Source organism: Ovis aries, chromosome 21 (assembly GCF_016772045.2).
Source record: "Ovis aries strain OAR_USU_Benz2616 breed Rambouillet chromosome 21, ARS-UI_Ramb_v3.0, whole genome shotgun sequence".
Lineage (NCBI taxonomy): Eukaryota > Metazoa > Chordata > Mammalia > Artiodactyla > Bovidae > Ovis > Ovis aries.
In genome coordinates this window covers 5,124,568-5,139,613 of record NC_056074.1, presented here as the reverse complement: position 1 = coordinate 5,139,613, position 15,046 = coordinate 5,124,568, and the positions used below count along the sequence as shown (strand labels likewise).

At 41.6% G+C, this 15,046-nt stretch overlaps 1 pseudogene; it reads left to right on the top strand.

Annotated features, from left to right (window-relative positions):
• Positions 1 to 4,539: 4,539 nt before the first annotated feature.
• On the top strand, positions 4,540 to 12,505 carry LOC101120965 (tripartite motif-containing protein 64-like; annotated as a pseudogene).
• Positions 12,506 to 15,046: the final 2,541 nt, after the last annotated feature.

Sequence of the window (15,046 nt, the reverse complement as noted above, 5' to 3'; positions counted from 1 at the left end):
ACTCAGTCGCTACTCTCCTGAGTTCACCCTGGACAGAGAGCCATCCTCGGGCCTCGCACAGGAAGACGCAGTGGGAGGGCAGGTGCAATGCCAGGAACCTGCAGGGTTCAGGCACCAGTGGAGCTTCTGAGAGCCTTGACGAGGCCACAGCCCCGAATCCCCACGGACCCTCTCTGGCTCAATGGTCCAGCACCCCTGTTTCCAACAATGACTCTCACCAAGACCCGCACATGGTGCCTGCGGATCTGAGTTCTTTTCTGACACTCCAGCCATGTCCATCGAGAGACAGTATCCTCAGGAAGGCCCAGACTGCGGGGCCCTGTCAGGCACTTGCAGACAAAAAGATCTTGGGGTTCCCTGGAGCAACCCTTTTAAGATACGGGAATACAGCCATTCTCCCATCGCCATGCACATCCTCCTAACTCCCTAGTGGACCTGTGGACTCCTGGGCAGACAGAAGCCAAGATCCTTCCCAGAAATGCAGGCTCTGAGCTTTGTGGCTGTGCGGACTTGGCGTCCCTCTTGGAGTTCCTGGAATGGGTTTCTGAGAGCCTCTAGCCCCAAGCACCCCTCGGGTGGGTCCTGCAGTGCTGGGGCCGGACCCACTGACCATCAGGACAGCCCAGACTCAGACCCCGGCAGACCGGGTTCTCGTGAAAGACACACTGCTCTCGGGGAAGGCAGGTCTCTGTGGAAGGAGGTGGCTGCATCAGCGATGATGCCAGAAAAAGGACAGGGTCTAAAGTCTTCCTAGGACTCCTAATGGCCATCTCCAGGTGGAAACCTTGACCCTGAGTCGGGGTTGGGGCTGCTTGTCTCCAGCCCTGCAGGTCAGAGAAGCCTGAGAACTGCTTTCTGCTCTCCCTCCTACTGAGGTGGCCGCGGAATTCTGGGCTGTAGGAGTTCAAACTGTGGAGCTGAAGCCTTTATATACTATTTTTGATTCAATATTTTTCTGTGGCAACACTTACATTTTTTGCTATATGTTTATTTTTCAAAATAAAAATTCAGTAGTGGTGATTTCAAAACATCACACTTGCATCATCCTCTGAAAGGCTCACATTGTGAATGCTAATTTTCTGACTGAGAGTGTTATCCAGGGGAGAAAGAGAAAAATCAGGTCAGTTAATGGCATTTCCATATCCTCAGAGAGAAAGTCTCTCTATTCAATGAGTTAGTTCAGTTTCCCATCTCCAAGGAAAGACAGAGCACAAACCGCAGAGAGTTCAGACTTAATTTTCTAGGAAGAACAAAAGTTATTAACATCACTACAGCATATAGAAACAAATCCAATCAAATACAGAAAGTAAAACAAAAGCAAGAGAAGTATATTATAAATTGTGAAGTCTGATTTAATGTCAGCCTCTTGATACTTTTGGGCTTCCCAGGAGGCACAGTGGCAAAAATAATAATCTGCCTGCTAATGCAGCACACAGATCGGGTTTGATCTCTGGGTCAGGTAGATCCTCTGGAACAGGAAATGGCAATCTCCTCCAGTATTCTTACCTGGGAAATCCCATGGACAGAGGAGTCCATGGAGTCAGAGTCAGCCACAACTGAGCACTCACATGCTCTGTAATGTTGATACTTTTTTAAGGACTCACCCAAAACATTATTTTTATCTTTAGTAGAAAGTTTTTCTTGTGTCCCTTTTGTTAAATGCATGGAGCATGTGGATATTTATTGGGGGTTTTCTCTACCTATTTCATTTTTAAAGGTCCAAAATTTGATAGCAATTCATCAATGAATACAGGAAACTTCAAAAGGATGATCTGGATAACCATGTTTACATATCTCTTGCCTTTCAGGTACTTGATATTGATCTAATATTTAGATTCTGCATATGATCGTTACAATTATTCAGCCTAAGACAATTTTAATCTTTTTGTGAATTCTTCCTGATTTTACAATTAATAATTATTCTTTGTGCAATGAATAATAGATTCAGTTTATAATACAGAGAAAATGAAAAAACCAGCAATGGCACCTTTGGGAAATAAAATCTTACTATATTATGTTTTCAAAATATAAATTATATCCAAATCTAAACTTTGCTCTTTTTTCAGATATTATTTCAATTTTCAACTCATTGAACTTCATTCCCTTCCCCTATTCCATGTCAGGTAAGACAAATATCGCTGCATTTTAGAGAACAAGAGGGCTTAATGTGATGGAATAAGCTGAGTCACTGCTACTCCTAGAAGGAAAATCACAGTCCCTTTTCTCATTTGTGGGCTTCCCATATGGCCCTAATGATAAAGAACCTGCTGATGCAGGACACATAAGAGCTGAGGGTTCGATCCCTTGGTTGGGAAGATCCCCTGGAGGAGGGCATGGAATCCTCTCTAGTATTCTTGCCCACAGACAGAAGAGTCTGGCGGGCTATGGTCCATGGGGTCGCAGAGTCTGACGCAACTGAAGAGACTTAGCACTCACGCATTCTCACTTGTTACTGGTGAGATTACTGGTTGCTCCAATTAGGGCTATCATATAGTTTGTGAAATCAAGATATGAAATTCAATCCTGGGAGTTCAGTTATTTCCAAACAACAACTTCTGGCTATCTTGGCCAGAGCAGTATGTGGTATTTTGGGGAGCTTGAGTACCCACGTTGAAAAATAAAATGTGAAGGACTCCTCATTTTGAAGAAAATCACCAAATAAATGCAAGCAAATTCAGAAAGGCAAGTGAATCTAGTGGGTGATAGGTCTAGATGGGTAGGTGCTATTAAAACTATAATATAGTTCATTAAATGGAGATGTGAAATTCATACTTGGATAGTTTATTCCAAAACAAAAGCTTCATGAATTACAAAGGTAAATTCATGGTGAGACTTTTATCAGAGGTTGGATTGCGGCAATTGGATTAAGTAGGTTTCAAACGTTTGAATTCAACCATTGGCATCCTGATGTGTTTCCAACTCTGCAAATCTAATCATGTGCACCTATACCTTTTCACGGAGTTGATAACCCTATCACTTGGAAGAAATGGGTGTGGTCATTGGAGAATATAAAGCATCCAGCAAGAACCAAGCTCAATCTTCTCTGGAGCCCAGAGCTGTGGTGTGTGGAGTTGGCTGAGCTGTGAAGACTTTGAAAGTTTCTGCCACCAGCAGTGGAACACCTAAATCCTGAACTGAATTTGAGGGTTACCTACTGAAAAAGAGTGGACAGTTTTATTAACTACAACCATAGGTGAGTTCTGATTAAGATACGATGAAATTCTGATATGTTCAGTAAAAAATAAAACTTTAATGGCAGTCCTGGACACAAAAGCTAGCTGTATTTATTCTGTCAGTACTATCTATGTTTCAGCACTTCCTCAAGCATTGATTCCATCTGGGATTTGCAGAGAAGTAACTTATTTTTACCCACACTATATCAAGTAACCTCCGTATAAAATTTGGGTAAAGATAGAAAATTAGTAAATATTATTGAGACGATTAAAGCAGTTAATCCATAGAAAAGGATTCAATTCAATGCTGAGGAATACAAGGCAATGCATAATAAGTTCTATTATTGTTTTAATATTATCATGGTCATTGATGCTATCAGTCTACAAATGATTATATTCATGCTGACTTATCATTTCGTGATTATTGTGGTACTTGAACATTCACCAGTTCAAAATATGACATTCTCATTATATGAACTGACTCTAGGAAAACTTGCTCTCCTGAACTAGGAGTGACATTTTTGTTTTCTTCTTTTTGTCTTGAAAGGAACAGTTTTGTTATATAAGCTGCAAGCAAGCTCTGAACTCTTTAGGGTTAAGACATCAGATTAAAGCCAACATTGATTGTATGAAGTTAAAATTTTGTAAACAAATTTCTTTGTCTTAGAAAAGCACTTCTGTCACCTTGATGACAGAAGGAACTGATGCCAGGAGGAGAGAAATGAAGGGTGTGCTAGTGTGGGTTCCAGTCAGGGAGTCGTGGAAGTCGAGAGAGACAGACTGAGGTTCTGTGTGTGCTTCTGTCAGAATCAGCTAATAAAGTAACTGTGAAGTCATCGCAACACTTATCCTCTGTTCTAATATTTAAGAGGGTTCCCAGGTGGCTCTGTGGTAAAGAATCCACCCACCAGTGCAGAAGATGCAGGAAACACGGGTTCAGCTGCTCAGTTGGGAAGATCCCTTGGAGAAGGGAAAGGCAACCTTTCCAGGATTCTCACCTAGGAAATCCCAAGGGCAGTCGAGCATGGTGGGCTACAGCCCATGGTGTAGCAACGAGTCAGACAGGACTGAGCACACTCACACTAATCTTTAAGTTTTTCCATGTATTAATATTAGTATGATTGAAATCCTGGTTTATTTTAAGTAAAAAGTTGCTAAGGGCTCCTTTATTGTATTTCATCTTTTTATAATAATTCAAATCCAAGGTGTATACAGTCACCGTTTCTAGGTTTGTTCTGGGAAGGTAAGTAAATAGGAAATTAGAGTTCAAGACAGGAATTTGTCCAAAGGACTTATTATTCCTGATGAAGGCAGAAGAAAAACTTTTTCTTACCTTCTTTTATTTCTTTCTTTAATTTTCAGAAACATGGATTCAGACACACTGCAGGTCTTCCAGAGGGAACTCACCTGCTCCATCTGCATGAACTGCTTCCTGGACCCCGTCACCATAGACTGTGGGCACAGCTTCTGCCGTCCCTGTCTGAGCCTTTGCTGGGAAGAAGGCCAGACCCCAAGGAGCTGCCCTGAGTGCAGGGACTATCAGAGAAGCCCGATTTCAAAACGAACATTGCCCTCAAGAGGCTGGCTTCCTTGCCAGACAGGCCAGAGCTGACCACGACCACAGCTCTGAGGAGCAGATCTGTGTGACACACCAGGAAGCCAAAGGCCTCTTCTGTGAGGCTGACCAGACCCTGCTCTGTGGGCCCTGCTCTGAACGCCCGAGCACGCAGCTCACAGCCACAGTCCGATACCCAGGGCTGCTGAGGAGACCCGGGTAGGTGATGCCTCTAGAGCAGTTTGGGATCTAGAGGCTCCTGTCAGAGAGGAAGATGAGCATGTGATGATGGTGATGGGGTGGAGATAGTGGAGGTGGGGTTTCTGAATGTGGATCCTCACATATAATGTGTCCTTTCAGTGTTGTTGCCCAATTGTCCACACGTGTGGAAATGCAGCATCGCGGGGCGGGTGGGCACCAGGGCCACAGGCTTCTGATGGGAGCCTGAGGCTTTCTTCCTCGGGCTATTAGAGTCTGAGCCTCAGTATCATGGGACATGGATCCCATTATCTGTGAAGTGCCCCAGTTCTCTAGTATACAGTTCTATTCCTAGATATTCAAATATTGGCATCAAATTAAATTAATGTGGAAAAGTCTGACGACAGCCTCCTAAGTCAAGATTTCTGTGCCTTGCTTAGAATAATGCCTTTGTTCATGAATAAGGGGATTAAAGTTACAGTGTCATCTTCTGCGTCACTAAATCCCATGGGTATTTTGCAGGAGAAACTCCTGAAGAGAATGAGTTCTTTATGGAAAATGAGAGAAGAAATACAAAGCAGTCTCAATCAGGAAGCTAAGACAACTCAGTCCTTTGAAGTAAGAATAAAAACGTTCCTATTTATTTGTATAAATATTGATATAATTTTACCTTAGTTTTTTTACATCAATGTAAGTTCCTGTGAAAGGCTACTGGTCTCTTCCCTGAAAGAATGGTTTCAAATGACTGATCAGTAATTGCAATTAGAACAGGCTAATATATGCTAGTTCAAAGAATTTTAGTATATTGGAAGACGAAGCCTTGAAATGTATTCCAAGGCCACATTTTGAAGATTGGAATAAGCCTTTTCAGACATGGGGTATAAGACACATTGCACTAACTATGACGGTGAAGGAGAAGGGAGGAAGAGAGTCATCCCTAGAGGGAAAATGATGGCTCAGGGGCAAAGAATCAGCCTTCAGTGCAGGAGCCACAACAGACATGGAATGCATCCCTGGGTTGGGAAGATGCCCTGGAGGAGGAAACAGCAGCCCACCCCAATATTCCTGCCTGGAGAATCCCATGGACAGAGGAACCTGGCAAGCTACAGTCCACAAGATCACAAGAGTTGGGCATGACTGAAGAGAGTCAGCATGCAGGAAAAACAAACAAACAAACAAACAAAAAAACATATGTACAAAATGGGGTTTACTTCATGAAAGAAGATTTAGAAGAATCAGAGAAAGGGACAAGAGAAAAACAAGACTCAGGTTGGAGAGGAAATAATTGATGGAGTGAGAACCTGGAAGAATCCTTCTTGGGAGACAGCCTGGGATCCCTCAGGTGACTTGATTTAAACAGGGAAAGAGATTAGGAGTTCAGAGAAAGCATGGGCAACAAGGACCAGAAAATATTCATGACTCTTTGATGTATGTGGCAGTTTGTCAGGAACTTCCTTGATGACACTAAGGAAATAATATTTGAAGTTTTCTTTTGAATGTGAACATAAGTAATGCTTTGGATCCACTATCTCTGCAGAACTATGTGGCCTTAAGGAAGGCGATGATTAAGCTTGAATATCAGAGGATGCTTTTGTTGCTCCGGGAAGAGGAGCAACTGCATCTGGAGGCCTTGGATCAAGAAGCCAAGGAGATTTGTGAACAACTCAAGGAGAGTGTGTTCAGAATGACTCAACAAAGAGAAAGTCTGAAAGAAATGTACAAAGAGCTGACCGAGATGTGCCACAAGCCAGACATGGAGCTGCCCAGGTGAGAAAGGAGGGGCCGTCCTCAGAGTGAGAAATGCTCTTCTAGACGAGCTGCTGTGACACTGAAATATTACCTATCCTGACAGATGATTACACAATTAGCAAGATTCATGACCAGGGAAAGTTAATTTTCTTGGAGTAAACTCAGTATACATCCCCCTAAACCCTTGCCACACTCTGCTATCCACACTTCCTGAACACACCGAGGTTCTTCTTTCATACAAGCAAGACATTTAGAACTGTATCAATTTATAGCAATCTATAATTCTTTTATGCAATTGTCTGATTTACTTTAATCGTTACCGTAAATGGTGAGATCACTTCCTGAAGACAGCACTGGGCAGAGACTGACACTGGAAACCCAGATGTTGCTGCAGCATTGTGCAGACCCTTCCTGGCCCCTTTCCTTCCTTAATGTGACCTGAGGAATCCTATCATGTTTTAGGTTAGGCCTATTGCTTCTGACTGTTACTTAGAAGAGAATTAGAAAACCATGTCTTATTATGAAAGAGGAATAGGAAAGCGGATGCAAACGGACAGGACTCTAATGATTAACAAGATCTTTTTTTTTCCTTTGCAGGGCTTGGAAAATGTGCTGGAAACGTGAGTATACACTAATGATTTTTGATTTCGAAACATTTTTGTCTTTTTGATGAAGTGGACCTACAGTTCTTGCTTGGGACCTGGGGACTGATTTCAGGTCCTCCTCATATCTAAATCCCAGTATACAGGATCCTTCATACATAATGCCATAGTGTCTTCAGATAACTAATACACATGCTCCAGTATGCTTTGTCATCTCTAGACAAGTTTACAACTAACATATACAGTGTAAAGTAAATGCTACATAAGTCATTCCCTGGTATATGGCATTTTCAATTTTTACATTTTGAAAGTTTCTGAATGTTTTGTGATTTTTTTCCACTCAGAACAAAGGGAAAGGGGCAGGAAATTTACACTGGGAATTTGAGATTGACTGATATACACCGTATATGAAATAAAGTTAGAATAGTGGCTCTGATGAATTATGAAATAAAAGGAATAAATTATAAAATAAAGGAATAAATAAGCAAATAAATAGCCCAGAATGTACAGATTGAATCCATGTGTGAATCCACAGGTATAGAACCCTAGCATATGGATTACCAACATTGTCTTTTTGGCTATTTTCTATTTTATTTCAAAAGAATTTGGGTTCCTGACCCTTGGTATCAGTCATTTCCTTTTCACTTGACTGAAATCAACTATATCTGAAAACCTGCTGACATTATGGGCTTTGTTCCGCTCACTCCACCCATTCTTTCCAGCCTGACTACAATAAAACATAGCGAGGGATTTTTTGCAATGCTCACGTGATTAGCCATTGGTCTTGACATGGAACCCATGTCCTTTGTTACAGAACCAACTTGGCACAGATGCAGAAGCCTCAGCCTGTGAACCCAGAGCTCCCTTCCTGGCCTGTCTCTGGATTCCTACAAGTGCTGAAAAACTTCAGAGGTAAGAGTCAGCCTTTTGTTGAACAGCACTACGTTTCATTAGAGCTTCTTGGGAACAGCCCTTCTTTCATGTTTGTTGTAATTTTTTGTTCTTTTTTGAATATGAAGTTGGTGCATAAATTCCTGAAGTTGTTTTCTAGCTCTATGACTTTCTACCTCTATCAGTTCAGTTCAGTCCCTCATTCTTGTCTGACTCTTTGCTATCCCATGGACTGCAGCACACCAGGCTTCCCTGTCCATCACCAGCTTCGGAAGTTTACTCAAATTCATGTCCATTGAGCCACTGATGCCACCCAACCATCTCATTCTGTCATCCGCTTCTCCTCCCACCTCCAGTTTTTCCCAGCATCAGAGTCTTTTCAAATGAGTGAGTTCATCGCATCAGGTGCCAAAGGATTGAAGTTTCAGCCTTAGCATTAGTCCTTCCAATGAATATTCAAGACTGATTTCCTCTACGATGGACTGATTGGATCTCCTTGCTGTCCAAGGACTCTCAAGAGTCTTCTCCACCACAGTTCAAAAGCATTAGTTCTTTGGCACTCAGCTTTCTTTATAGTCCATGTCTCACATCCATACATGACTACTGGAGAAAACATAGCTTTGACTAGATGGATCTTTGTTAGCAAAGTAATGGCTCTGCTTTTAAAATGCTGTCTAGATTGGTCATAACTTTTCTTCCAAGGAGCAAGCATCTTTTAATTCCATGGCTGAAGTCACCATCTGCAGTGATTTTGACCACTCCTCCCAAATAGCCTATCTCTGTTTTCATTGTTTCATCTATTTGCCATGAAGTGATGGGACCAGATGCCATGGTCTTAGTTTTCTAAATCTTGAGTTTTAAGCCAACTTTTCATGATCTTCTTCACTTTCAGCAAGAGGCTCGTTAGTTCTTCTTCACTCTCTGCCATAACTGTGGTGTCATCTGCATATATGAGGTTATTTATATTTCTCCCAACAGTCTTAATTCGAGCTTGTGCTTCATCCAGTCCAGCATTTCTCATGATGTAATCTGAATTTAAGTTAGATAAGCAGGGTAATAGCAGCCTGGACTTATGCCTTTCTGGATCTGGAACCAGTCTGTTGTTCCATGTCCACTTCTAACTGACGCTTCTTGACCTGCATGCAGATTTCTCAGGAGGCAGGTCAGGTGGTCTGGTATTCCTATCTCTTGAAGAATTGTCCACAGTTTGTTGTGATCCACACAATCAAAGGCTTTGATGTAGTCAATGAGCAGAAATAGATGGGTTTTTTGGAACTCTTCTTTTTTAATGATCCAGCAGATGTTGGTAATTTGATCTCTGGTGCCTCTCATTTTTCTAAATGCAGCTTGAACATCTGGAAGTTCAGGGTTCACGTACTGTTGAAACTTGGCTTGAGAATTTTGAGCATTAATTTACTAGTGTGTGAGATGAGTGCAGTTGTGCAGTAGTTTGAACATTCTTTGGCATTGCCTTTCTTTGAGATTGGAATGAAAACTGCCCTTTTCCAGTCCTGTGGACACTGCTGAGTTTTCCAAATTTGCTGGCATATTGAGTGCAGCACTTCACAGCACCATCTTTTAGGAACTAGAAGCTCAACTGGATGTCGATCACCTCCACTAACTTTGTTTGTTTGTAGCGATGCTTCCTAAGGCCCACTTGACTTTGCATTCCATGATATCTGGCTCTAGGTGAGTGATCACAGCATCGTGGTTGTCTGCATCAGGAAGATCTTTTTTGTATAGTTCTGTGTATTCTTGCATCCTCTTCTTAATATCTTCTGCTTTTGTTACGTCCATACCATTTCTGTCCTTTTTCAAGCCCATCTTTGCATGAAATGTTCCCTTGGTATCTCTAATTTTCTTGAAGGGATCTCTAGTCTTTCCCATTGTGCTGTTCTCCTCTATTTCTTTGCATTGATCACTGAGGAAGGCTTTCTTATCTCTTCTTGCTATTCTTTGAACTCTACATTCAAATGGGTATATCTATCCTTTCTCCTTTGCCTTTAGGTACTCTTCTTTTTACCATTATTTATAAAGCCTCCTCAGACAACCATATATCTTTAGCATTTTTTCCCCTTGGGGATGGTCTTGATCACAGCCTCCTGTACAATGTCATGAACCTCTGTCCATAGTTCTTCAGGCATTCTCTCTATCAGATCTAATCCCCTGAATCTATTTGTTACTTCCAGTGTATAATCATAAGGGATTTGATTTAGGTCATACTTGAACAGTCCAGTGGTTTCCCCTACTTTCTTCAATTTAAATCTGAATTTGGCAAAAAAGAGTTCATTGTCTGAGCCACATTCAGCTTCTGGTCTTGTTTTTGCTGACTGTATGAAGCTTCTCCATCATTGGCTGCAAAGAATATAATCAACCTGATTTCGGTATTGACCATCGGGTGATCCATGTATAGAATTTTCTCATGTGTTGTCAGAAAAGGGTGTTTGCTATGACCAGTGCTTTCTCTTGGGAAAACTCTATTAGCCTCTGCCTGCTTCATTCTGTACTCCAAGGGCACATTTGCCTGTTACTCTGGGTATTCCTTGACTTCCTATTTTGGCATTCCAGTCCCCTATAATGAAAAGGACATCTTTTTTCGGTGTTAGTTCTAGAAGGTCTTGTAGGTCTTCATAGAACCATTCAACTTCATTTTCTGCAGCATTACTGGTTGAGACATAGACTTGGACTACTGTGATATTGAATGGTTTGCTTTGGAAATGAACAGATCATTCTGTCATTTCTGAGACTGTATCCAAGTACTGCATTTCAGACTCTTTTGTTGCCTCTATGGTCAGATTATCAACACCAAGTCTCATGTTTGCCACCTGTAATTTCCTGAAAATGCAAACCAGATATATCGGATGACATAGTATGAGCAAAAGGAGAGCAACCAGGTTGTTACTGTGATTATAAAGAGGCTGAATATTTAGTTCTGTGAGTGACCATCAATATGTTGTTTACTCAGTTTAATCTACTCCGGAGCTTAAACCATCATTGCTGCTTTTAATTTACTGTATGGGCTTCCCTGGTGTCTCAGATGATAAAGTGTCTGCTACTATGCAGGAGACCCAGATTTGAGACGTGGGTCGGGAAGATCCTTGGAGAAGGGAATGGAAATCCACTCCAGTATTCTTGCCTGACAATTCCAAGGACAGAGGTGCCTGGCTGGCTACATACAGTCTACAGGGGGTTGCAAAAGAGTCGAACAAGACTGAACGACTAACACTTTCAATTTCACTTCATTATAGCTGCGTTTATTACACATTGTACAAAGCATATTTATTATTTCTAAAATTAGGAATAAATGACCAAAAACTGAAATGGCCTTTGGCAGAAAATTGTAATGCTCTCAATCTCACAACAACTTTAAGGCAAGGGATGCATGAACACTGTTAGTCAAAACAGCTTTTTTGAAGATTCCAAACTATTCAGAGATGGATTTCTATCAACTCTTTGACCTTTAAAATGGAATAGGTAGAGTTTATACCCCCATAATTGTCCATGTGATAGCAAAGTGTCATCTTCAGTTTCCATTGTATTAAGTACAAAGGACACAGGAAAAGTTTTCTAATATAAGAATAAATGTTTTTAGGTGAGTCTTAAAATAAACTATGAAGAGATTGACATAAGTCAGACTTCACCCAGTTCATGATATATGTCTTTTAAAAAATTCTCTTTGATTTGATGTAATTTCTATGCCACAGAGATAGTAATAACTTTTACTCTTCAGAGAAGAGGCACTCTAATTCCCTTTGCTGTCTTTGTTTTGATTTCTTGAAGGAGGAAAACTAAAAAGCTTATTGTGCAGAGAGCCTCTGCTTCTCAGAGACATGAAAATTCGACTGGCTGACACATTTTTTCTCTTTCTACAGTGAATAACGTTCTGAGTCAGACAATGACCGTGCACCACGCGATCTCAATGATGCAAGTGTGCTGTTTGAGGATGACCACCCCAGAGCGTCGAGACAGCCCTGGGTGGGGCATGTGTTGTGTCCTGGGAACTCGGGCCTTCACCTCAGAAAGGCATTATTGGGAGCTGGATGTGCACAGTCCTCCAGCTGTGTTCTGGGGGGTCTGTAAAGCATCTTCACAGTGATACCAGTATCTATATTAGTGCTGATGAAGCATTTTTTCTGTGTTCTACAAAGATGAACAGTCAGTATATTCTGTCCAACACCTCCCCACCCTTAGTTCAGTTTGTGAAAAGGCCTCTGGGTAGGATTGGAGTGTTTTTGGATTATGACAATGGAACTGTGAGCTTCTATGATGTTTTCAGTTCCTCTATATATACTTCCCTTCCTTCTGCCTTCTCCTCCCCTATGATACCTTTCCTTTAAATCTCCGTGAATTGTCCATTTCTCTGACCATTTATTGAGCTTCTTCTCTGGGGATATTGCTGCCCTTCACTTCATATGAGGCCACAGGATACCTGACTGTGTCCAGCAGCACATTGTTATTTAATGTAACATAGTGGTTGTATGTTTATAAAATGGCATAAACGTGTTGTATGTATACATCTGTTAATTAAAATTTTAATAAACATTTATTATGGACTATTTAGAATATAGTCAATTACTTTTCTTTTAAAATAAGCATTATATGAAACTAAAGTTTATGTACCATAAAGATCACTACCTTTAAACTACATAATCAATGGCTTTTAGAACTATACAAAATTGTAAAACCAGGACTATCTCATTTCAGCACATATGCGTGACCTCCAAAAGGAACCAGTGCCCAGTACCAGTCACTCACTCTAGCATATACCATCATATCACACTGTTTGGCAAACTTTTCTCAAGGTAGTAGATATTTTACTGCTTGAGGGAAATTTCTGTGACAGTATAGACAGTTCTTATCTTATTTCATATTGTTACATTCCCACTCTCCGTGCAGTACTCAGAACAGAACACAGAGAAGTGTTAGGTAAATCAGTGAAGAAACACGTGAATTGAAGAATTCATATAGACAAAAGCCTCAGATAATCACGATGGTGTGATCACTCACCTAGAGCCAGACATCCTGGAATGTGAAGTCAAGTTGGCCTTAGGAAGTATCACTATGAACCAAGCTAGTGGAGGTGATGGAATTCTAGTTGAGTTATTTCAAATCCTAAAAGATGATGCAGTGAAAGTGCTGCACTCAATATGTCAGCACATTTGGAAAACACAGCAGTGGCCACAGGACTGGAAAAGGTCAGTTTTCATTCCAGTCCCAAAGAAAGGCAATGCCAAAGAATGCTTAAACTACCACACAATTGCACTCATCTCCCATGCTAATAAGTAATGCTCGAAATTTCCAAGTCAGGGCTTCAGCAATGTGTGAACCCTGAGCTCTAGATGTTCATGCTGGTTTTAGCAAAGGCAGAGGAACAAGAGATCAAATTGCCAACATCTGCTGAATCATTCAGAAAAGCAAGTGAGTTCCATAAAAACATCTCTTTCTGCTTTATTGATTATGCCAAAGCCTTTGACTGTGTGGATTACAATAAACTATGGAAAATTCTGAAAGAGATGGGAATACCAGACCACTTGACCTGCCTCTTGAGAAATCTGTATGCAGGTCAGGAAGCAATAGTTAGAACTCGACATGGAACAATAGACTGATTCCAAATAGGAAAAGGAGTTCAACAAGGCTGTATATTGTCACCCTGTTTATTTAACTTATATGAGGAATACATCATGAGAAAAGCTGGGCTAGAAGAAGTACAAGCTGGAATCAAGATTGCCAGGAGAAATATCAATAACCTCAGATATGCAGATGACACCACCCTTATGGCAGAAAGTGAAGAAGAACTAAAGAGCCTCTTGATGAAAGTGAAAGTGGAGAGTGAAAAAGTTGGCTTAAAGCTCAACATTCAGGAAACTAAAATCATGGCATCTGGTGCCATCACTTCATGGCAAATAGAGGGGGAAATGTGGAAATAGTGGCTGACTTTATTTTTCTGGGCTCCAAAATCACTGTAGATGGTGATGGAGCCATGAAATTAAAATACACTTATTCCTTGGAAGCAAAGTTTTGGCGAACCAAGACAGCATTTTAAAAAGCAGAGAACCAGACAGTCCTAAGGTGGTGGAGGACTAGGATGAGGAGACCACTTTCTCCCCCACAAATTCATCAAAAGAACATTTAAACGCTGAGTAAATGCCACAAAACAACTTCTGAATGCTGGCAGAGGACATTAGGTACCCAGAAAAGCAGCCCATTGTCTTAGAAAAGAGGTAGGAAAAAATATAAAGACAAAAAGAGAGACAAGAGAGGTGGGAATGGAGCTCTGTCATGGAAGGAGTCTTAAAAAGAGGACGTTTCAAACACCAGGAAACACCTACTGCCGAGTCTGTGGTGAGCCTTGGAAACGCAGAGGGGCAACATAATAGGGAGGAAAATAAATAAATATTTAAAACCCACAGATTATGAGCCAATGGTAACTCCCCCAGCGGAGAAGCAGCACAGATGCCTGCACCCGCCACTAGCAAGCAGGGGCTGGGCAGGAAGCAAGGCTGCATTGCTTAGAGTAAGCATCTGCCTGAATGCCCTGACTGTAATCAGAGTGAACTAACTTGGGCTAGCAAACCAGAAGTTGGGATAGCTACCACGCGAAAAGCTCTAACATAAGACACCACCAAGACTGTGGGCGTGCCCAGAACAAAGGATGGAACAGAATTAGCTGGCTGCAGACCATCCCCTCCAGTGACAGGCAGCTAGAGCCGGAAGGGCCGGAAGGCGGCAATCCCAGCCCCAGAGAGACATTATCTAAAATACTGCAAGCAGGCTTTGCTAAATAAGACTTCTTGGGGTTCTGGACAGTCATCATCTGCCTGAGAAGGGGCGTCAGTTGCACACCCAGAAAACCAAGCAGCAGGGACGGGAGAGGCAAT